Below are 21,029 nucleotides of genomic sequence, written 5' to 3' on the forward strand. Positions count from 1 at the left end.
AACTCGCAACTGAAAACCCACTGAAGCTAAGCAGGTGTGAGCCAGGTCAGTACCTGGATGAGGATGAGCTACAGGGAAAAACAAAGCTTCCAGCTGGAAGCGGTGTTAATGGTGCCGGCGGGGGGGCGCTCACCCTGAGGTCTGTGCGGGTCCCAATGCCCCAGTATAGTGACGGAGATGCTGTGTTGTAAAAGGGCGCTGTCTTTTGGATGAGATGTAAAACCGAGGTCACAGCGCTCTGTGGTCATTCAAAATGACCACCAAAACCTTTGACAAAAGCTCTTGGTAATTGATGGTCTTCAATAATGCTTCTCCTTTAGGTACATTTTAAATCAGCTGAAAAATGCTGTGAAATGGGGGGGCACTTCAGGCCAGTGTAGGATTTGGGTTACAAGAACCATGAAACTGCACGAGAAAGCCCGTACACTGATTACACGGCTTTCTATTCAAAGGAGGACAAAAGAAATTCCCTGAGTTTGATTTTTTGCAGCACAGAGAGGAGCACTGTCGTGAGGCTGGTTAGCTCAGTTGGTTAGAGCGTGGTGCTAATAACGCCAAGGTCGCGGGTTTGAGCCCTGTACGGGCCAGGTCTAGGTCCAGGTCCCTGTTTGTGAAACAGGCAAATGACTGTCTCAGGGGCCCATTCCTCATTCTCAAGACACATGTATGCAGTATGTACACCGTGCATTGAGCAATAGGGACTGAATACACCACAGGTAAGGTTAGAAGTCATTCTGAGGTGCCACATGTGAGGGATACAGCTAAGCATCCGAAATGTAGGGTTTGAGACCCTTCAGGAGTACTGCATCCTTTGAGACAGACCCGTGCATGTTAAACAAATGATCATTTCTTTCGGCATTAGGGACTAAATATACTAAACGTATGATGCTAAAATGTTATTTTCACATATATTAATGTAATAAATGATTGCTTATGCTTTATAAACAAATCTAATTAAAATAAAAGCTTACGTTTTGTATTTATCTTGTACCATAGAACATGATTTGCTTTGTATTTCAAGCCCACAAAGTGTCCAAATGTTCTATGATCATTTCTTTCAGCATTAGGGACTAAATATACCAAACGTATGATGCTAAAATCCTGAAAAAAGGATGTGCTCCATCTCGTCAGTAGATTGGATTCCAAAACTGATTTGGGTCAATATACATTACCTTTGAAATTAAAGTACAGTCTACTGTAGGGAACCATCAACTTAGAAAGCATTGGCCTTCCCTGGGGGTCAGGTAGGTGCAAAAGATAAACCTTTATCCTATCTTTATCTTAAGATAAGTGGCCAAGCAGTATTTTTCCAAGTTTCACCAAGCACATCATGTTGCCATAGTAGACAAAGTTCTATAAAATGTTAAATAACTTTTAAAAAAAGCATCTTGGTCTTACAGTACTGTACAAGGTGAATTAAACTGTCCCTGGTAATAAAAAGTAATTAGAAGCATCTCAGAAACTTTATCTCTAGAAACATTAGCTGTTTTATATCATGTAATTTAGTGTGATGTTGTCAGAATTCAAGGACATTATCACACACAGAAATTGGTTCAGTTAAATCTAAAAAACACAGCTAAACATGGGTTTAAATGTAACAGAAGTCTTACCTCTTGTCAAAAGATTTAATTCAAGAAGCGATGTAATAAATGATTGCTTATGCTTTATAAAGAAATCTAATTAAAATAAAAGCTTAAGTTTTGTATTTATCTTGTACCATAGAACATGATTTTCTTTGTATTTGAAGCCCACAAAGTGTCCAAATGATGCACTACATGATATAAGGAAGATTATCACATGCATATCGGTATTATCTTTCTTATGAAAATGCATTCCTTTCATTACCTTTTACTTTTTAAAATGAACTCAAATTGTGTATAATGTAATAATTTAAGTAGAATAGATTCAGGTAGGAAATATAGAGTCATGATGTTTATGGCTGACATCATTTCACATGGGTGAATTTTAAGCTAAGAAATAAAAACATTTACAATGAAGATACCATTGCTTAATTTTAAATGCCTTTAAAAAATAAATACCTCCTGAGAATAATTTGCCACTCCCAGATCCTTGGTAAGGTACTGTTTGAATCCAATCAGGAGAGGAGCATCCAGGGAGTGCTTTCTATAGAGTCCAGCTTGGGCCACTCTCTTCCGGCCTGCTGATACTTTTTAACTACTCAGGGCCTGTAAGGATATAAAACACCGGTTTAAACATTTTATACCTATAAGACAAATTAGAATTTTAGTAAAAAATAGATACATCTGAAAAATAAAAAGTCTTACTGCTGATAGAGTTCTTCAGAGCTCACATCTTCCCCTTCCTTATCCGCTTCTGTTTCAGTTTCTAGAGCAGCCTCTGGCATCTCTTCCTCCTGGACTGCGGCCTCTTGCTCAGGGCCGCTGGAATGCAGGTAGATTCTTTTCAACATGCTTTTACATAATATGTTGTAACAATGATTTCAAAAAGAAACTACAGAAGCCTTACAGATTAAAAATATCTCACCTTGCCAATGTGTCTTCAGGCTTCCCATGTACAAAAAGGCCCAAGGACTCTAGCAGTCTTACAACCACTATCCTGTTTGCCTCACCAGACACGATCTCTATTCTGTGGTAATCCACGATGACCCCGTTCTTCAGGTGATTCATCATGTCCTCCCTCGCCTGTTGAGAGGCCATCCTGATGTTTTCTGCCGTGGCGTGCTTCATACACGCCCTCTTCAAGTGAGCAGGAAGCTGATCAAGAGTATTCAGGCACATCTTGCACACCAGGGGAATCCTCGCGGGTTTCCTTTGAAAATAAATAATACCATCTGTGTATAGAAACAAGCTAAGACTGATTTCTTAAATTATCCTTAATTTTCTCTCTCATAGTTTGAGCATAATGATTTTATTGCATTTATATAAGAATTGCTCATTGCTCCTAAATAAATAATGGTTTCATAAAAAAGTGAACACTTGGTCTCAGTCACAGACTTTCCAATAGAAGCCATTGTGGAGTTCAGCAACTGCAGGTCCTAGAAGTGGGGAAGGAATTTTAAAAGAGAAATTGAATTACAATACAGAAGGAATGGCTGAGGGATCACTGAAATATATATATACAAATTCCAAAGACTGAGTCCATATAGAAACAACTACCTTTCATTTTCAGTATAAGAAAAAAAAAAACATTATCTTCCAAAGCATCATAAAATTGTCCCTTCTTCCAGACTCTATTTCTCTCTTGTAGTAGTATAGCAGACCTTTCCAGGTGAGCAGATCACAGAGTCCGAAATGAGCTTCCTCCATCAAGCAAAGTACCTGAACATGACTCTGTCTTCATAAAAGCGCCCCTGTAATAAAGAAATTAAATCCGAAATCAAGAGGGCAGTTGCCTACTGAAATACAAGAAGTCATCAATTTTAACCTAGCAACACATTAAAGGCTGCATCTATACAAGTACGATTCTAGAAATGCTCACCAGATTACGTTTTAAGAAGGAACTGCGCCTCAGGTTCCGCCGAGATCTTAACTCGGATGGCAGGATTCAGAGTCCGGAGTGCGGACTGATGGCGCACGGAGGGTCCATATACTGTGGATCCCTCAGTGATCTTCCGCGTATTCAAACCGCCAGCGTGTGACTCCCCTGTCCCCGTGACCTCATTGCTCTGCTCTCTCCTCTGTGCAGCTGAGCCCGACTCACGGTAAAATGGAAAAAAATATGCCCTCGACGTGAGATTTATTCTGGAGCGAGCCAGTGTTGCGCATAGCTGCCTTCAAAGCAGTTAATCCAGGTTCGATTCCCGGCCAACGCAGTTACGAATGTTTTCAAATGCTGTCATGAGCCTTGGATTGTGACTAGCAAAGCGAAGCCTTTTGAAAGAGCTAAAGCACTGCAAAACGGAATTGAAGGAGAATCTTACAGGGGATTCTGAGCAGTGTCTGCATACATGCAGTCAGATAAAGGTGCTGAAAGCTTGAGCTACTCTCAATGTCATGCTGCCCTTCCCCGGAGTAAATCTGTTACATTGAAAGAATGCTTCTGGCAGGTTCAAAAAGAGACCCTTGTTAATTGGAGAAATCAATGATTTCGAATGAATTCTGTATGCGTTAAAAGACAGCTATACACAGAAAACATGCAGGACACTGCTCGTGATGTTTCCCGAGCCGAAACACAGTGCGTTTTTCCAAGCCATTTGACAAAGCCCACCCACTGAAAACTGCAGCAGATCGTGTAAAGACGTTCAACTTTGTAACTACTGCACGCACAGGAAGCAGAATAAATTCCTCTTTTCAAACTGTCAAAGGTTTGCTTTGCGAACGCTGCAGGACATCGCACAATCTCTTTTGAATGGGGACAAACGATTTCTTATGGGGCGCAGTAAGTACAGACGTTTAAAATGCTCCACTCATGCCGACGATGCAGCATGAAGAAGCGCAACCTAACGTTTGACAGACAAAAGCCAGGCGCCGCTACGAGCAATATGAAATCATACTGACAAGCACACGGCGTTTCGCGCTGACACAAAAGTAATCTCGACAGACGCTGTTCTCTGCATAAAGCTGAAAGAGCGTTTCTGTTGACACGTAACAAGTTCGTTTCTTTCTACCATGATATCACCGTGACCAAATCTGTCTTTAAACACCTTGCTCAGTCTCTGACGAGACTGTCAAAAATTGCTTTCGCCGATTGTATTGCAAACCGGCGGAAGCGGGGTATTGGGAAAAGTTTTCAACTAGCAATAATCACGCCTCGGCTAACCCTCACAGGCTACGATACTGCCACTGCGCAAAGCTGACGGTTGCCAGGCAACCGCGGGGATCCTATGGAAATCGTTATCGATCGTGTCATGGCATGTCGTTGCTATAACGCTTCATATTTGTCGTCTTCTTCTTCTTCTAGCTTGAGGTTTTGAAGAATTTCATGACAGACAAGGGCTCCGTTGGGAACAAAGGGCGTTGTGAGAAAACCGTTGCTTATTTTCAGCAGCAGAAATACAACCCTTTAAATACAAGATGACAGAACAATGACGAAGGGCATGCCGGGAGGAACTCATGCACTACAGAGGAAAGGGGGCGGGCACGCACAGTTCACATTCAAGCCACAAGTACTCCTCTTGGATGTTGCACAAACAAATCCTAACGTCTTGAAAGCATTGCAGCATGTTTGTGTCCCACTTCCCGTGGCTGCGGGACGACTGACACGAACGGACAAACACAATCTGTGGCGTTTAGCGTGACATAGTCTTGCAGGCATCGTGCTGTCTCACTGCAATATTATACCGCTGGAGGAAACAGTCCATCTGGCCATGAAACTCATTTGAACGTCTAGCTACAGCAACTAACAATATCATGATTTATTCAGGATGTGTGGAATCAGCACGTCCCGGAGACAGCTTCCGAAATCGTGAGCATTCTCTGGTGGTAGGGGCGTTCAAGATGGCGCTCAGGTGGGAGGTAAAGTTTAGTGGTTGGGGAGTTTTTTTGAGTTTTTCATGACCTGAATGTTAATTTTTGCTTTTTTTGACTACAGAAAAATAAGGACTTAACACTAGTTGTTTAAACTTCAGTTATAATTGAAAGAAAAAAAAACGATTTTTTTTTAGGTTTAAAAAGTCCGATATGAGTAACACTGGGAAAAGAAAAGAGAGTGCTGGGTCTTCGAAGGAGAACTCTAAGATACCTCAATCGTATATGTATAGCACTACAAAAAAATCGATGGCAACTAAAGGGAAAAGTGAAGCAGCTGCAGGGGCAGCAAGAGGGCGGAGGCGCCGCGCGCCCGGCCGAAGTGTTGGACCGGTGCGCTTTACGTGCTGAAATAAACACGCGACAGCCCCGAAATGTTTCCAGAGTGCTGTGCACTGAAGACTTGCCTGGTGCTCCTCCGTGCAGATTGTTTGTCCTCCTCCAGTGCGGGACGTGCCAACACAAGGGAGCGCATTCGCCAACATCCAGGCACGCAATGCGATTTGGAAAGCAGCTCCTTTCCAAAGAGTGGCACACGAACGATCCTTCAGTCCCGCTCGGGGGGCACGGAACCCCCGCCACACACAGCTTCAAGTAGCGAGTCAGGCGCCGGGGCTTTCGCTTACGGCCACACCACCCTGAACACGCCCGATCTCGTCTGATCTCGGAAGCTAAGCAGCGTCGGGCCTGGTTAGTACTTGGATGGGAGACTGCCTGGGAATACCAGGTGCTGTAAGCTTTTGCTCTCCCGGCCAGCAGGGGTCGCCGTTGGTGCCGTAGGCTTTGGGAGGAAAACCTGCAGGATGGAAAGGTGATCTATAGCCTCATCTCTAGAGATGTTTTGTTGCTGTGGCATGTGTGTGACCCATATTCAAAAAAAAAAACCCGTCTGTAAAACGAATATCGAAGCTGCCTCTAAATCTGCAAATGAAGATGAGTCGATAAACCACTCGTTTTTCGTATAACTAGACATATATTCATTTGTTACCGATTTCATTCATTGAGCACGGATACAATAGAGGTACAGCCATTCACTGTTTGACATGTCTGCACTGGTACAGAACCGAGCAATCAGAAAACGGGTGAAACTGTCTTTAGACTCAGCATACAGTACCGAGGCCCCCCATGACCAAATAAAGGCTAACCTCGATAATCAGCCTAAAGAACGCAGACTACAGCAAAACGACTGACTTTGAAAAGGGAATGAACGTCCGGAAGGAGTAGTGGAACTAGCTTGAGATGCTTCTCCGGACCCCTAACTAAAAGCCAGCGAGAACCAGCAGCGGCGTCCACTCCTGTCGAACCGGGATCCTTCCGCAGCCACGCAGCTCGTGGTGTCCTAACCCTCCCGTATCTGATTTTGGTCCAAGCACATCAGGGGAGAGTGCAAACGCAGTCCCCCACTACCAGAAATTATGTAGTCGAGATTCCCACATTTGGGGAATTCGCAGGGGTCAGCACAGCCGGAGTGCAATGGCCGAGCCTCGCCCTGGGTGAACCTCCTTCTTGATCAAGGTATCTCCCCTGCCAGGTAAGTATGAGTTAAACAGGCCCCTGCAAGCGGCCCGCACCCACAGCACAAATCGCGCAGCCTAGGCCACCTCCTCGCCCCGCACGCCACCGCCTCCTGCTGGGCCCACTCTTTCACACACTCACACGCCACACTAACACTCAAAAGTGTGGGCAAAACGAGAAAACGAGCGCGCCGTTTCCTACACATCTGCAGTCGCCGTTGCGCATTCGCAGCATGTCCCGGGATGCAATTCGGCCTCATTTGCATAACTCCAGACCGGCAGATCGCCACGCAAGCTCGCGACGTGCGCCTGCCACACACCGAACAAACCTTTTCAGCAATTTCCAAAAAACGGGCCTGCTCGCCTGCCCACAAGGCTCCGTCTCTTACCTGCTCTCCAGAGCCTGCTGCCTTCTGTGCTTTTCTCTCGGCACCGCTGCAGCGCACACAACTCCTGCAGCGGGAGGGGGGGAGAAAGTTCCCGCGCTCCGCCGCAGGGAAGGCTCGCTCCGTGCGCACACGTCCTTTCGATGCCAGTCCAACAAGTGCTCCGCATTAGCTGCGTCGGGGCTCCGGCGTGTCGCACCTCACCTCACCTCGCACTGCCCCCTCCTTGAATGTCTGCCGCTGGGCATGCCCCGCTCTCCTCCGCCTTATCTTATCGCGTGTGAGCACCGACAATGGCCACAATGCCGGGGAATGGCACCTGTAAAGTGTTAATTGGGGCACAGGAACAGCCCGTCTCATCTCGGGGGGGCCGGCTTCAGAGACAATACAGCAAACACAGCGGGGCGGGGGAAGAAGACGACACCACACATGCGGGTACATTCAGCTCCGGCGGGAACGAGACATTTGTCGGTCTTTTCAAGTGCCGAGAGCCGAGCAATCCTTCACTTGTATCGTTTCTCCCCGGTGACTAGATCTGGCCCTGCGACTCTCGACTGGGCTCACCCCCGGGGCAGCCCAGCAGGTGTGAAACTGGCCGGCACCCGGATGGGAGATTCCACCCCGGAAAAGCTCCGGTTGCTGCTGCTCCTGCAAGAGGTGTGACTGGGACCAGTAGGGAGCGCTCACCCTGCGGGCTGTGTGGCTCTCTTACGCCCCAGCCTCCTGATGGCGACACTCTGCTGCACAAACAGGCGCCGTCCTTCGGGGGAGGCGTCAAACCGAGGTCCCGACCCTCCTTGGCCATTAGGAAACCCCAGGGCGTCTCTCAAAAAGAGACGCCGGGGGTGTCCCTCTGGTGTTAGTGCTCCCCTTTACCCATCAGTCGGGGTCTCCTCCTAATCCCCGTCTCACCTGTAACAATCAATGACGAGGCCCCCCTGTCCGTGAGATTTAGTACTCGCGCAAGAGACCGGGGGCAGAGCGCGAACGCGGTCCCCCGCCCCCCACAAAGTGCGCACTCCGGGTTCCCTCTCGGGGCCCTGCAACACAGCGGAAGGGCAGCGAGAAGGAGCCTCTTGCTCTGATGCCGCAAGGCCACAAGAGGGCGGAGGCGCCGCGCGCCCGGCCGACGTGTTGGACCGGTGCGCTTTACGTGCTGAAATAAACACACGAAAGCCCCGAAATGTTTCCAGAGTGCTGTGCACTGGAGGTTTTTGTCTGGTGAAGACTTGCGTGGTGCTCCTCCGTGCAGATTGTTTGTCCTCCTCCAGTGCGGGACGAGTCAACACAAGGGAGCGCATTCGCCAACATCCAGGCACGCAATGCGATTTGGAAAGCAGCTCCTTTCCAAAGAGTTGCACACGAACGATCCTTCAGTCCCGCTCGGGGGGCACGGAACCCCCGCCACACACAGCTTCAAGTAGCGAGTCAGGGGCTGGGCTTTCGCTTACGGCCACACCACCCTGAACACGCCCGATCTCGTCTGATCTCGGAAGCTAAGCAGCGTCGGGCCTGGTTAGTACTTGGATGGGAGACTGCCTGGGAATACCAGGTGCTGTAAGCTTTTGCTCTCCCGGCCAGCAGGGGTCGCCGTTGGTGCCGTAGGCTTTGGGAGGAAAACCTGCAGGATGGAAAGGTGATCTATAGCCTCATCTCTAGAGATGTTTTGTTGCTGTGGCATGTGTGTGACCCATATTCAAAAAAAAAAACCCGTCTGTAAAACGAATATCGAAGCTGCCTCTAAATCTGCAAATGAAGATGAGTCGATAAACCACTCGTTTTTCGTATAACTAGACATATATTCATTTGTTACCGATTTCATTCATTGAGCACGGATACAATAGAGGTACAGCCATTCACTGTTTGACATGTCTGCACTGGTACAGAACCGAGCAATCAGAAAACGGGTGAAACTGTCTTTAGACTCAGCATACAGTACCGAGGCCCCCCATGACCAAATAAAGGCTAACCTCGATAATCAGCCTAAAGAACGCAGACTACAGCAAAACGACTGACTTTGAAAAGGGAATGAACGTCCGGAAGGAGTAGTGGAACTAGTTTGAGATGCTTCTCCGGACCCCTAACTAAAAGCCAGCGAGAACCAGCAGCGGCGTCCACTCCTGTCGAACCGGGATCCTTCCGCAGCCACGCAGCTCGTGGTGTCCTAACCTTCCTGTATCTGATTTTGGACCAAGCACATCAGGGGAGAGCGCGAACGCAGGGGTCAGCACAGCCGGAGTGCAATGGCCGAGCCTCGCCCTGGGTGAACCTCCTTCTTGATTAAGGTATCTCCCCTGCCAGGTAAGTATGAGTTAAACAGGCCCCTGCAAGCGGCCCGCACCCACAGCACAAATCGCGCAGCCTAGGCCACCTCCTCGCCCCGCACGCCACCGCCTCCTGCTGGGCCCACTCTTTCACACACTCACACGCCACACTAACACTCAAAAGTGTGGGCAAAACGAGAAAACGAGCGCGCCGTTTCCTACACATCTGCAGTCGCCGTTGCGCATTCGCAGCATGTCCCGGGATGCAATTCGGCCTCATTTGCATAACTCCAGACCGGCAGATCGCCACGCAAGCTCGCGACGTGCGCCTGCCACACACCGAACAAACCTTTTCAGCAATTTCCAAAAAACGGGCCTGCTCGCCTGCCCACAAGGCTCCGTCTCTTACCTGCTCTCCAGAGCCTGCTGCCTTCTGTGCTTTTCTCTCGGCACCGCTGCAGCGCACACAACTCCTGCAGCGGGAGGGGGGGAGAAAGTTCCCGCGCTCCGCCGCAGGGAAGGCTCGCTCCGTGCGCACACGTCCTTTCGATGCCAGTCCAACAAGTGCTCCGCATTAGCTGCGTCGGGGCTCCGGCGTGTCGCACCTCACCTCACCTCGCACTGCCCCCTCCTTGAATGTCTGCCGCTGGGCATGCCCCGCTCTCCTCCGCCTTATCTTATCGCGTGTGAGCACCGACAATGGCCACAATGCCGGGGAATGGCACCTGTAAAGTGTTAATTGGGGCACAGGAACAGCCCGTCTCATCTCGGGGGGGCCGGCTTCAGAGACAATACAGCAAACACAGCGGGGCGGGGGAAGAAGACGACACCACACATGCGGGTACATTCAGCTCCGGCGGGAACGAGACATTTGTCGGTCTTTTCAAGTGCCGAGAGCCGAGCAATCCTTCACTTGTATCGTTTCTCCCCGGTGACTAGATCTGGCCCTGCGACTCTCGACTGGGCTCACCCCCGGGGCAGCCCAGCAGGTGTGAGCCTGGCCGGCACCCGGATGGGAGATTCCACCCCGGAAAAGCTCCGGTTGCTGGTGCTCCTTCAAGAGGTGTGACTGGGACCAGTAGGGAGCGCTCACCCTGCGGGCTGTGTGGCTCTCTTACGCCCCAGCCTCCTGATGGCGACACTCTGCTGCACAAACAGGCGCCGTCCTTCGGGGGAGGCGTCAAACCGAGGTCCCGACCCTCCTTGGCCATTAGGAAACCCCAGGGCGTCTCTCAAAAAGAGACGCCGGGGGTGTCCCTCTGGTGTTAGTGCTCCCCTTTACCCATCAGTCGGGGTCTCCTCCTAATCCCCGTCTCACCTGTAACAATCAATGACGAGGCCCCCCTGTCCGTGAGATTTAGTACTCGCGCAAGAGACCGGGGGCAGAGCGCGAACGCGGTCCCCCCGCCCCCCACAAAGTGCGCGCTCCGGGTTCCCTCTCGGGGCCCTGCAACACAGCGGAAGGGCAGCGAGAAGGAGCCTCTTGCTCTGATGCCGCAAGGCCACAAGAGGGCGGAGGCGCCGCGCGCCCGGCCGACGTGTTGGACCGGTGCGCTTTACGTGCTGAAATAAACACGCGAAAGCCCCGAAATGTTTCCAGAGTGCTGTGCACTGGAGGTTTTTGTCTGGTGAAGACTTGCCTGGTGCACCTCCGTGCAGATTGTTTGTCCTCCTCCAGTGCGGGACGAGTCAACACAAGGGAGCGCATTCGCCAACATCCAGGCACGCAATGCGATTTGGAAAGCAGCTCCTTTCCAAAGAGTTGCACACGAACGATCCTTCAGTCCTGCTCGGGGGGCACGGAACCCCCGCCACACACAGCTTCAAGTAGCGAGTCAGTCGCCGGGGCTTTCTCTTACGGCCACACCACCCTGAACACGCCCGATCTCGTCTGATCTTGGAAGCTAAGCAGCGTCGGGCCTGGTTAGTACTTGGATGGGAGACTGCCTGGGAATACCAGGTGCTGTAAGCTTTTGCTCTCCCGGCCAGCAGGGGTCGCCGTTGGTGCCGTAGGCTTTGGGAGGAAAACCTGCAGGATGGAAAGGTGATCTATAGCCTCATCTCTAGAGACGTTTTGTTGCTGTGGCATGTGTGTGACCCATATTCAAAAAAAAAAACCCGTCTGTAAAACGAATATCGAAGCTGCCTCTAAATCTGCAAATGAAGATGAGTCGATAAACCACTAGTTTTTCGTATAACTAGACATATATTCATTTGTTACCGATTTCATTCATTGAGCACGGATACAATAGAGGTACAGCCATTCACTGTTTGACATGTCTGCACTGGTACAGAACCGAGCAATCAGAAAATGGGTGAAACTGTCTTTAGACTCAGCATACAGTACCGAGGCCCCCCATGACCAAATAAAGGCTAACCTCGATAATCAGCCTAAAGAACGCAGACTACAGCAAAACGACTGACTTTGAAAAGGGAATGAACGTCCGGAAGGAGTAGTGGAACTAGCTTGAGATGCTTCTCCGGACCCCTAACTAAAAGCCAGCGAGAACCAGCAGCGGCGTCCACTCCTGTCGAACCGGGATCCTTCCGCAGCCACGCAGCTCGTGGTGTCCTAACCCTCCCGTATCTGATTTTGGACCAAGCACATCAGGGGAGAGCGCGAACGCAGTCCCCCACTACCAGAAATTATGCAGTCGAGATTCCCACATTTGGGGAATTCGCAGGGGTCAGCACAGCCGGAGTGCAATGGCCGAGCCTCGCCCTGGGTGAACCTCCTTCTTGATCAAGGTATCTCCCCTGCCAGGTAAGTATGAGTTAAACAAGCCCCTGCAAGCGGCCCGCACCCACAGCACAAATCGCGCAGCCTAGGCCACCTCCTCGCCCCGCACGCCACCGCCTCCTGCTGGGCCCACTCTTTCACACACTCACACGCCACACTAACACTCAAAAGTGTGGGCAAAACGAGAAAACGAGCGCGCCGTTTCCTACACATCTGCAGTCGCCGTTGCGCATTCGCAGCATGTCCCGGGATGCAATTCGGCCTCATTTGCATAACTCCAGACCGGCAGATCGCCACGCAAGCTCGCGACGTGCGCCTGCCACACACCGAACAAACCTTTTCAGCAATTTCCAAAAAACGGGCCTGCTCGCCTGCCCACAAGGCTCCGTCTCTTACCTGCTCTCCAGAGCCTGCTGCCTTCTGTGCTTTTCTCTCGGCACCGCTGCAGCGCACACAACTCCTGCAGCGGGAGGGGGGGAGAAAGTTCCCGCGCTCCGCCGCAGGGAAGGCTCGCTCCGTGCGCACACGTCCTTTCGATGCCAGTCCAACAAGTGCTCCGCATTAGCTGCGTCGGGGCTCCGGCGTGTCGCACCTCACCTCACCTCGCACTGCCCCCTCCTTGAATGTCTGCCGCTGGGCATGCCCCGCTCTCCTCCGCCTTATCTTATCGCGTGTGAGCACCGACAATGGCCACAATGCCGGGGAATGGCACCTGTAAAGTGTTAATTGGGGCACAGGAACAGCCCGTCTCGTCTCGGGGGGGCCGGCTTCAGAGACAATACAGCAAACACAGCGGGGCGGGGGAAGAAGACGACACCACACATGCGGGTACATTCAGCTCCGGCGGGAACGAGACATTTGTCGGTCTTTTCAAGTGCCGAGAGCCGAGCAATCCTTCACTTGTATCGTTTCTCCCCGGTGACTAGATCTGGCCCTGCGACTCTCGACTGGGCTCACCCCCGGGGCAGCCCAGCAGGTGTGAGCCTGGCCGGCACCCGGATAGGAGATTCCACCCCGGAAAAGCTCCGGTTGCTGCTGCTCCTGCAAGAGGTGTGACTGGGACCAGTAGGGAGCGCTCACCCTGCGGGCTGTGTGGCTCTCTTACGCCCCAGCCTCCTGATGGCGACACTCTGCTGCACAAACAGAGGTCAAACCGAGGTCCCGACCCTCCTTGGCCATTAGGAAACCCCAGGGCGTCTCTCAAAAAGAGACGCCGGGGGTGTCCCTCTGGTGTTAGTGCTCCCCTTTACCCATCAGTCGGGGTCTCCTCCTAATCCCCGTCTCACCTGTAACAATCAATGACGAGGCCCCCCTGTCCGTGAGATTTAGTACTCGCGCAAGAGACCGGGGGCAGAGCGCGAACGCGGTCCCCCGCCCCCCACAAAGTGCGCGCTCCGGGTTCCCTCTCGGGGCCCTGCAACACAGCGGAAGGGCAGCGAGAAGGAGCCTCTTGCTCTGACGCCGCAAGGCCACAAGAGGGCGGAGGCGCCGCGCGCCCGGCCGACGTGTTGGACCGGTGCGCTTTACGTGCTGAAATAAACACGCGAAAGCCCCGAAATGTTTCCAGAGTGCTGTGCACTGGAGGTTTTTGTCTGGTGAAGACTTGCCTGGTGCTCCTCCGTGCAGATTGTTTGTCCTCCTCCAGTGCGGGACGAGCCAACACAAGGGAGCGCATTCGCCAACATCCAGGCACGCAATGCGATTTGGAAAGCAGTTCCTTTCCAAAGAGTTGCACACGAACGATCCTTCAGTCCCGCTCGGGGGCACGGAACCCCCGCCACATACAGCTTCAAGTAGCGAGTCAGGCGCCGGGGCTTTCGCTTACGGCCACACCACCCTGAACACGCCCGATCTCGGAAGCTAAGCAGCGTCGGGCCTGGTTAGTACTTGGATGGGAGACTGCCTGGGAATACCAGGTGCTGTAAGCTTTTGCTCTCCCGGCCAGCAGGGGTCGCCGTTGGTGCCGTAGGCTTTGGGAGGAAAACCTGCAGGATGGAAAGGTGATCTATAGCCTCATCTCTAGAGATGTTTTGTTGCTGTGGCATGTGTGTGACCCATATTCAAAAAAAAAAACCGTCTGTAAAACGAATATCGAAGCTGCCTCTAAATCTGCAAATGAAGATGAGTCGATAAACCACTCGTTTTTCGTATAACTAGACATATATTCATTTGTTACCGATTTCATTCATTGAGCACGGATACAATAGAGGTACAGCCATTCACTGTTTGACATGTCTGCACTGGTACAGAACCGAGCAATCAGAAAACGGGTGAAACTGTCTTTAGACTCAGCATACAGTACCGAGGCCCCCCATGACCAAATAAAGGCTAACCTCGATAATCAGCCTAAAGAACGCAGACTACAGCAAAATGACTGACTTTGAAAAGGGAATGAACGTCCGGAAGAAGTAGTGGAACTAGCTTGAGATGCTTCTCCGGACCCCTAACTAAAAGGCAGCGAGAACCAGCAGCGGCGTCCACTCCTGTCGAACCGGGATCCTTCCGCAGCCACGCAGCTCGTGGTGTCCTAACCCTCCCGTATCTGATTTTGGACCAAGCACATCAGGGGAGAGCGCGAACGCAGTCCCCCACTGCCAGAAATTATGCAGTCGAGATTCCCACATTTGGGGAATTCGCAGGGGTCAGCACAGCCGGAGTGCAATGGCCGAGCCTCGCCCTGGGTGAACCTCCTTCTTGATCAAGGTATCTCCCCTGCCAGGTAAGTATGAGTTAAACAGGCCCCTGCAAGCGGCCCGCACCCACAGCACAAATCGCGCAGCCTAGGCCACCTCCTCGCCCCGCACGCCACCGCCTCCTGCTGGGCCCACTCTTTCACACACTCACACGCCACACTAACACTCAAAAGTGTGGGCAAAACGAGAAAACGAGCGCGCCGTTTCCTACACATCTGCAGTCGCCGTTGCGCATTCGCAGCATGTCCCGGGATGCAATTCGGCCTCATTTGCATAACTCCAGACCGGCAGATCGCCACGCAAGCTCGCGACGTGCGCCTGCCACACACCGAACAAACCTTTTCAGCAATTTCCAAAAAACGGGCCTGCTCGCCTGCCCACAAGGCTCCGTCTCTTACCTGCTCTCCAGAGCCTGCTGCCTTCTTTGCTTTTCTCTCGGCACCGCTGCAGTGCACACAACTCCTGCAGCGGGAGGGGGGGAGAAAGTTCCTACGCTCCGCCGCAGGGAAGGCTCGCTCCGTGCGCACACGTCCTTTCGATGCCAGTCCAACAAGTGCTCCGCATTAGCTGCGTCGGGGCTCCGGCGTGTCGCACCTCACCTCACCTCGCACTGCCCCCTCCTTGAATGTCTGCCGCTGGGCATGCCCTGCTCTCCTCCGCCTTATCTTATCGCGTGTGATCACCGACAATAGCCACAATGCCGGGGAATAGCACCTGTAAAGTGTTAATTGGGGCACAGGAACAGCCCGTCTCATCTCGGGGGGGCAGGCTTCAGAGACAATACAGCAAACACAGCGGGGCGGGGGAAGAAGACGACACCACACATGCGGGTACATTCAGCTCCGGCGGGAACGAGACATTTGTCGGTCTTTTCAAGTGCCGAGAGCCGAGCAATCCTTCACTTGTATCGTTTCTCCCCGGTGACTAGATCTGGCCCTGCGACTCTCGACTGGGCTCACCCCCGGGGCAGCCCAGCAGGTGTGAGCCTGGCCGGCACCCGGATAGGAGATTCCACCCCGGAAAAGCTCTGGTTGCTGCTGCTCCTGCAAGAGGTGTGACTGGGACCAGTAGGGAGCGCTCACCCTGCGGGCTGTGTGGCTCTCTTACGCCCCAGCCTCCTGATGGCGACACTCTGCTGCACAAACAGAGGTCAAACCGAGGTCCCGACCCTCCTTGGCCATTAGGAAACCCCAGGGCGTCTCTCAAAAAGAGACGCCGGGGGTGTCCCTCTGGTGTTAGTGCTCCCCTTTACCCATCAGTCGGGGTCTCCTCCTAATCCCCGTCTCACCTGTAACAATCAATGACGAGGCCCCCCTGTCCGTGAGATTTAGTACTCGCGCAAGAGACCGGGGGCAGAGCGCGAACGCGGTCCCCCGCCCCCCACAAAGTGCGCGCTCCGGGTCCTGCAACACAGCGGAAGGGCAGCGAGAAGGAGCCTCTTGCTCTGACGCCGCAAGGCCACAAGAGGGCGGAGGCGCCGCGCGCCCGGCCGACGTGTTGGACCGGTGCGCTTTACGTGCTGAAATAAACACGCGAAAGCCCCGAAATGTTTCCAGAGTGCTGTGCACTGGAGGTTTTTGTCTGGTGAAGACTTGCCTGGTGCTCCTCCGTGCAGATTGTTTGTCCTCCTCCAGTGCGGGACGAGCCAACACAAGGGAGCGCATTCGCCAACATCCAGGCACGCAATGCGATTTGGAAAGCAGCTCCTTTCCAAAGAGTTGCACACGAACGATCCTTCAGTCCCGCTCGGGGGGCACGGAAGCCCCGCCACACACAGCTTCAAGTAGCGAGTCAGGCGCCGGGGCTTTCGCTTACGGCCACACCACCCTGAACACGCCCGATCTCGTCTGATCTCGGAAGCTAAGCAGCGTCGGGCCTGGTTAGTACTTGGATGGGAGACTGCCTGGGAATACCAGGTGCTGTAAGCTTTTGCTCTCCCGGCCAGCAGGGGTCGCCGTTGGTGCCGTAGGCTTTGGGAGGAAAACCTGCAGGATGGAAAGGTGATCTATAGCCTCATCTCTAGAGATGTTTTGTTGCTGTGGCATGTGTGTGACCCATATTCAAAAAAAAAAACCCGTCTGTAAAACGAATATCGAAGCTGCCTCTAAATCTGCAAATGAAGATGAGTCGATAAACCACTCGTTTTTCGTATAACTAGACATATATTCATTTGTTACCGATTTCATTCATTGAGCACGGATACAATAGAGGTACAGCCATTCACTGTTTGACATGTCTGCACTGGTACAGAACCGAGCAATCAGAAAACGGGTGAAACTGTCTTTAGACTCAGCATACAGTACCGAGGCCCCCCATGACCAAATAAAGGCTAACCTCGATAATCAGCCTAAAAAACGCAGACTACAGCAAAACGACTGACTTTGAAAAGGGAATGAACGTCCGGAAGGAGTAGTGGAACTAGCTTGAGATGCTTCTCCGGACCCCTAACTAAAAGCCAGCGAGAACCAGCAGCGGCGTCCACTCCTGTCGAACCGGGATCCTTCCGCAGCCACGCAGCTCGTGGTGTCCTAACCCTCCCGTATCTGATTTTGGTCCAAGCACATCAGGGGAGAGCGCGAACGCAGTCCCCCACTACCAGAAATTATGCAGTCGAGATTCCCACATTTGGGGAATTCGCAGGGGTCAGCACAGCCGGAGTGCAATGGCCGAGCCTCGCTCTGGGTGAACCTCCTTCTTGATCAAGGTATCTCCCCTGCCAGGTAAGTATGAGTTAAACAGGCCCCTGCAAGCGGCCCGCACCCACAGCACAAATCGCGCCGCCTAGGCCACCTCCTCGCCCCGCACGCCACCGCCTCCTGCTGGGCCCACTCTTTCACACACTCACACGCCACACTAACACTCAAAAGTGTGGGCAAAACGAGAAAACGAGCGCGCCGTTTCCTACACATCTGCAGTCGCCGTTGCGCATTCGCAGCATGTCCCGGGATGCAATTCGGCCTCATTTGCATAACTCCAGACCGGCAGATCGCCACGCAAGCTCGCGACGTGCGCCTGCCACACACCGAACAAACCTTTTCAGCAATTTCCAAAAAACGGGCCTGCTCGCCTGCCCACAAGGCTCCGTCTCTTACCTGCTCTCCAGAGCCTGCTGCCTTCTGTGCTTTTCTCTCGGCACCGCTGCAGCGCACACAACTCCTGCAGCGGGAGGGGGGGAGAAAGTTCCCGCGCTCCGCCGCAGGGAAGGCTCGCTCCGTGCGCACACGTCCTTTCGATGCCAGTCCAACAAGTGCTCCGCATTAGCTGCGTCGGGGCTCCGGCGTGTCGCACCTCACCTCACCTCGCACTGCCCCCTCCTTGAATGTCTGCCGCTGGGCATGCCCCGCTCTCCTCCGCCTTATCTTATCGCGTGTGAGCACCGACAATGGCCACAATGCCGGGGAATGGCACCTGTAAAGTGTTAATTGGGGCACAGGAACAGCCCGTCTCGTCTCGGGGGGGCCGGCTTCAGAGACAATACAGCAAACACAGCGGGGCGGGGGAAGAAGACGACACCACACATGCGGGTACATTCAGTTCCGGCGGGAACGAGACATTTGTCGGTCTTTTCAAGTGCCGAGAGCCGAGCAATCCTTCACTTGTATCGTTTCTCCCCGGTGACTAGATCTGGCCCTGCGACTCTCGACTGGGCTCACCCCCGGGGCAGCCCAGCAGGTGTTAGCCTGGCCGGCACCCGGATGGTAGATTCCACCCCGGAAAAGCTCCGGTTGCTGCTGCTCCTGCAAGAGGTGTGACTGGGACCAGTAGGGAGCGCTCACCCTGCGGGCTGTGTGGCTCTCTTACGCCCCAGCCTCCTGATGGCGACACTCTGCTGCACAAACAGGCGCCGTCCTTCGGGGGAGGCGTCAAACCGAGGTCCCAACCCTCCTTGGCCATTAGGAAACCCCAGGGCGTCTCTCAAAAAGAGACGCCGGGGGTGTCCCTCTGGTGTTAGTGCTCCCCTTTACCCATCAGTCGGGGTCTCCTCCTAATCCCCGTCTCACCTGTAACAATCAATGACGAGGCCCCCCTGTCCGTGAGATTTAGTACTCGCGCAAGAGACCGGGGGCAGAGCGCGAACGCGGTCCCCCGCCCCCCACAAAGTGCGCGCTCCTGGTTCCCTCTCGGGGCCCTGCAACACAGCGGAAGGGCAGCGAGAAGGAGCCTCTTGCTCTGACGCCGCAAGGCCACAAGAGGGCGGAGGCGCCGCGCGCCCGGCCGACGTGTTGGACCGGTGCGCTTTACGTGCTGAAATAAACACGCGAAAGCCCCGAAATGTTTCCAGAGTGCTGTGCACTGGAGGTTTTTGTCTGGTGAAGACTTGCCTGGTGCTCCTCCGTGCAGATTGTTTGTCCTCCTCCAGTGCGGGACGAGCCAACACAAGGGAGCGCATTCGCCAACATCCAGGCACGCAATGCGATTTGGAAAGCAGTTCCTTTCCAAAGAGTTGCACACGAACGATCCTTCAGTCCCGCTCGGGGGCACGGAACCCCCGCCACATACAGCTTCAAGTAGCGAGTCAGGCGCCGGGGCTTTCGCTTACGGCCACACCACCCTGAACACGCCCGATCTCGGAAGCTAAGCAGCGTCGGGCCTGGTTAGTACTTGGATGGGAGACTGCCTGGGAATACCAGGTGCTGTAAGCTTTTGCTCTCCCGGCCAGCAGGGGTCGCCGTTGGTGCCGTAGGCTTTGGGAGGAAAACCTGCAGGATGGAAAGGTGATCTATAGCCTCATCTCTAGAGATGTTTTGTTGCTGTGGCATGTGTGTGACCCATATTCAAAAAAAAAAACCGTCTGTAAAACGAATATCGAAGCTGCCTCTAAATCTGCAAATGAAGATGAGTCGATAAACCACTCGTTTTTCGTATAACTAGACATATATTCATTTGTTACCGATTTCATTCATTGAGCACGGATACAATAGAGGTACAGCCATTCACTGTTTGACATGTCTGCACTGGTACAGAACCGAGCAATCAGAAAACGGGTGAAACTGTCTTTAGACTCAGCATACAGTACCGAGGCCCCCCATGACCAAATAAAGGCTAACCTCGATAATCAGCCTAAAGAACGCAGACTACAGCAAAATGACTGACTTTGAAAAGGGAATGAACGTCCGGAAGAAGTAGTGGAACTAGCTTGAGATGCTTCTCCGGACCCCTAACTAAAAGGCAGCGAGAACCAGCAGCGGCGTCCACTCCTGTCGAACCGGGATCCTTCCGCAGCCACGCAGCTCGTGGTGTCCTAACCCTCCCGTATCTGATTTTGGACCAAGCACATCAGGGGAGAGCGCGAACGCAGTCCCCCACTGCCAGAAATTATGCAGTCGAGATTCCCACATTTGGGGAATTCGCAGGGGTCAGCACAGCCGGAGTGCAATGGCCGAGCCTCGCCCTGGGTGAACCTCCTTCTTGATCAAGGTATCTCCCCTGCCAGGTAAGTAAGAGTTAAACAGGCCCCTGCAAGCGGCCCGCACCCACAGCACAAATCGCGCAGCCTAGGCCACCTCCTCGCCCCGCACGCCACCGCCTCCTGCTGGGCCCACTCTTTCACACACTCACACGCCACACTAACACTCAAAAGTGTGGGCAAAACGAGAAAACGAGCGCGCCGTTTCCTACACATCTGCAGTCGCCGTTGCGCATTCGCAGCATGTCCCGGGATGCAATTCGGCCTCATTTGCATAACTCCAGACCGGCAGATCGCCACGCAAGCTCGCGACGTGCGCCTGCCACACACCGAACAAACCTTTTCAGCAATTTCCAAAAAACGGGCCTGCTCGCCTGCCCACAAGGCTCCGTCTCTTACCTGCTCTCCAGAGCCTGCTGCCTTCTTTGCTTTTCTCTCGGCACCGCTGCAGTGCACACAACTCCTGCAGCGGGAGGGGGGGAGAAAGTTCCCACGCTCCGCCGCAGGGAAGGCTCGCTCCGTGCGCACACGTCCTTTCGATGCCAGTCCAACAAGTGCTCCGCACTAGCTGCGTCGGG

General features: G+C 53.0%; 1 long non-coding RNA gene, 9 other non-coding genes and 4 pseudogenes across 10 annotated transcripts; 6 read left to right on the forward strand and 8 right to left on the reverse strand.

Moving 5' to 3' along the window:
* Positions 1–2,691: 2,691 nt before the first annotated feature.
* On the reverse strand, positions 2,692–3,259 carry LOC148632196 (uncharacterized). Its single transcript, XR_015934365.1, has 3 exons — positions 3,138–3,259; positions 2,958–3,016; positions 2,692–2,790 (listed from the first exon to the last, which is right to left on the reverse strand). It is a non-coding gene; the product is annotated as an uncharacterized LOC148632196 (long non-coding RNA).
* A 1,374-nt stretch (positions 3,260–4,633) lies between these two features.
* Positions 4,634–4,775, reverse strand: LOC148632197 (U4 spliceosomal RNA). The gene has a single exon (XR_015934397.1). It is a non-coding gene; the product is annotated as a U4 spliceosomal RNA (small nuclear RNA).
* A 1,292-nt stretch (positions 4,776–6,067) lies between these two features.
* Positions 6,068–6,186, forward strand: LOC148632198 (5S ribosomal RNA). Its single transcript, XR_015934425.1, has one exon. It is a non-coding gene; the product is annotated as a 5S ribosomal RNA (ribosomal RNA).
* Positions 6,187–6,822: 636 nt separating this feature from the next.
* LOC148632199 (U1 spliceosomal RNA) lies at positions 6,823–6,986 on the reverse strand. The gene has a single exon (XR_015934418.1). It is a non-coding gene; the product is annotated as a U1 spliceosomal RNA (small nuclear RNA).
* A 1,806-nt stretch (positions 6,987–8,792) lies between these two features.
* LOC148632200 (5S ribosomal RNA) lies at positions 8,793–8,911 on the forward strand. Its single transcript, XR_015934426.1, has one exon. It is a non-coding gene; the product is annotated as a 5S ribosomal RNA (ribosomal RNA).
* A 568-nt stretch (positions 8,912–9,479) lies between these two features.
* Positions 9,480–9,656, reverse strand: LOC148632201 (U1 spliceosomal RNA; annotated as a pseudogene).
* A 1,808-nt stretch (positions 9,657–11,464) lies between these two features.
* Positions 11,465–11,583, forward strand: LOC148632202 (5S ribosomal RNA; annotated as a pseudogene).
* Positions 11,584–12,219: 636 nt separating this feature from the next.
* LOC148632203 (U1 spliceosomal RNA) lies at positions 12,220–12,383 on the reverse strand. The gene has a single exon (XR_015934367.1). It is a non-coding gene; the product is annotated as a U1 spliceosomal RNA (small nuclear RNA).
* Positions 12,384–14,170: 1,787 nt separating this feature from the next.
* Positions 14,171–14,279, forward strand: LOC148632204 (5S ribosomal RNA; annotated as a pseudogene).
* Positions 14,280–14,914: 635 nt separating this feature from the next.
* LOC148632205 (U1 spliceosomal RNA) lies at positions 14,915–15,078 on the reverse strand. The gene has a single exon (XR_015934408.1). It is a non-coding gene; the product is annotated as a U1 spliceosomal RNA (small nuclear RNA).
* Positions 15,079–16,853: 1,775 nt separating this feature from the next.
* LOC148632206 (5S ribosomal RNA) lies at positions 16,854–16,972 on the forward strand. The gene has a single exon (XR_015934427.1). It is a non-coding gene; the product is annotated as a 5S ribosomal RNA (ribosomal RNA).
* Positions 16,973–17,608: 636 nt separating this feature from the next.
* LOC148632207 (U1 spliceosomal RNA) lies at positions 17,609–17,772 on the reverse strand. The gene has a single exon (XR_015934412.1). It is a non-coding gene; the product is annotated as a U1 spliceosomal RNA (small nuclear RNA).
* A 1,806-nt stretch (positions 17,773–19,578) lies between these two features.
* LOC148632208 (5S ribosomal RNA) lies at positions 19,579–19,687 on the forward strand (annotated as a pseudogene).
* Positions 19,688–20,322: 635 nt separating this feature from the next.
* On the reverse strand, positions 20,323–20,486 carry LOC148632209 (U1 spliceosomal RNA). The gene has a single exon (XR_015934411.1). It is a non-coding gene; the product is annotated as a U1 spliceosomal RNA (small nuclear RNA).
* Positions 20,487–21,029: the final 543 nt, after the last annotated feature.

Source organism: Lepisosteus platostomus, unplaced genomic scaffold (genome assembly GCF_059453375.1).
Source record: "Lepisosteus platostomus isolate fLepPlt1 unplaced genomic scaffold, fLepPlt1.hap1 Scaffold_63_H1, whole genome shotgun sequence".
Taxonomy (NCBI): Eukaryota; Metazoa; Chordata; class Actinopteri; order Semionotiformes; family Lepisosteidae; genus Lepisosteus; species Lepisosteus platostomus.